The 2131-nt window shown below is 35.1% G+C and overlaps 1 protein-coding gene and 1 pseudogene across 1 annotated transcript in view; one reads left to right on the forward strand and one right to left on the reverse strand.

Moving 5' to 3' along the window:
- Window positions 1-2131, reverse strand: part of KCNMB2 (potassium calcium-activated channel subfamily M regulatory beta subunit 2) — a 236124-nt gene that overhangs the window by 213088 nt on the left and 20905 nt on the right. The window lies entirely within an intron of this gene.
- LOC102761705 overlaps window positions 1817-2131 on the forward strand; it is an 833-nt pseudogene continuing 518 nt past the window's right edge.

Genomic DNA, 2131 nt, shown 5'->3' on the forward strand with positions numbered 1-2131 from the left:
ATATATATAATTTCCTTTTGGATAGAATTAGTAGTAAGAGCAAGAGACTTACCATCTATCTGAATAAACAAACAATGTTAATGGCATAGAACTTTGTTAACATAAGTGAAGCATTTATAGCCAATTGTTTGAATTGATCACCTAGCATACATTATATGTGTCATTTCATTCAAACCTCCCAACACAACCTCAAGGTCAGTATTGTGAGAATCCATTTGATAGATGCAGAAACTGGTACTGAAAATATTAAATGACTTATCCAAGATGACATAGCTAGTATTAGAAGAGAAGGAGTCAAATCCAGATATAAAACCTCAGGCTCTTAATACCATGGGGGCCCATTAGATTAAATTATATCCTTCCCTCATACATTGGGAGTTGGTGGACGAGGGAAGAAGACCCTTTGCTAGGGGAAGTTTTGTGGATAGTGAAGAGATATTTTATTCCTAAAAAGTAGTTAAATGTTCTATTTATTCTTTCTTTGCACTCTCATTGTTCTTGTAATTTTCCAGTTGTAGAGTCAACCTGAGCAGCAGGGAGTGTGGTGGCTTTCAGGTAAAGTGTGAGGACACTTTTTTAATATGCCAGCTCCTCTGGTCTGCCAGTCCATCATTTACATAATTTCTCTTTTCATCCTGAAGGCACTGAGTTCTTTTTAAAAAAATCCCAATTAAATTGACAAGGACCTTGGATTTGGTCATATGTTCTTATCAGCTAAGTGCTGAAGAAGGATTAGTTGCACAGACTCATGAGGTCCTCTCTAGACAACTCCTATCTATGATAAAGCCAATTGCAGAGGGAAGGGACCTATATTCTTTATACAACACCCATATGCTTTGGGGAACACACTAGTACTTTCTTTTGAATAGTAATCAATACTAGTTTGCAAGAAATTTCAGGGCAAAGGATGTCTTCTAATCTTTTTATGAATCTTAGCATCTTACTAGGCTACTGACTCTGAATGTGCAGTGTACTTGTTTCATAGAATCAGTGTAAATTTGAGTTCTTAATCAAAAGCACAGGTGCCATCTCTTGAAAGGGAACCAGTAATTGATTGTTTTAAAAGAATCAAATTAAGTTGATTTGCAGTTGGTTATTTATTCGGCATCAGAGAAAAAGAAAGGAATTGCCTTTTCTAATAAGGTTCTAGGTGATTCAGATAAGAAAAAAGTTTTTTTTTCTTTAAATATAAATGTTTATAGACTTTACAAATATCACTATAATTTTAAGATCTACTCTGAAACAACTGATGAGGAATAGGCATGGTGTTTTAGTTAACAGTTATAGTTTCAGGATTTGACTTTGATAAATATTTCAATTTGAATTCTTATTATAAGTTCATTCAAATTTACCTACTATCAAGTGCTCTAAAGGCTATTATTTTAAAGGCATAGTGCTTTGGAATTTCTTGGCCATGGTAATTCAGTACAGTCTCTGGAATCAGGATTGGATCACCTGAAATTGACCCAAGTTTTTAAGGCTTGTTAACTATGTAATTTTAAACATGTTTCTGGACCTCTCTGTGCCTTGGTTTCCTTATCTGAAGAGCAGCGATGATAAGAAAACCTACTCATACATTTGTCATCAGGATAAGATGACAGTATAGTGCCTGGCTCAAAAATGAGTAATCAAGAAATGTTAGCGATTAATTTTAATAGTTTTTGATAAAACAGTTTGGCTCTGGTATGTTTCTTTCCAATGATTTATTCCAATTATATACTCTCTCTTCCCTATCTACTTTTATTTTCTTTCAAGGCTCATTTTTGGGGAAAACAATTAGAACAGTCACCCAATACTATTAAGAATCTCTGGAGCCATGGGATCATGGCAGCAGTCAAAGGGCAGAGTCAGGAGAGACGGGGAGAAGGAGACAGAGGAGATAGAGCCTTTGGTTTTGGTGGAATTATCAGAAATTATTATTGATTCAGACTTTCTCTCAAAATGTGAAAATAAATGCAAGATTTTGGGACTTACACTGAGAGGCCCATTCTGCAAACAGAGAGCTATGTCTTTGCTGGAGAGTATGAGACATGCTTGGCACCTGTGTTATATTTGAAGAAAATATTGAACATGTGGATGCAGAGGTGATAATAAAACAGTGTTAACACATAAATGCCATACGACAAAGAAG

Source organism: Myotis davidii, unplaced genomic scaffold, assembly GCF_000327345.1.
Source record: "Myotis davidii unplaced genomic scaffold, ASM32734v1 scaffold123, whole genome shotgun sequence".
Lineage (NCBI taxonomy): Eukaryota > Metazoa > Chordata > Mammalia > Chiroptera > Vespertilionidae > Myotis > Myotis davidii.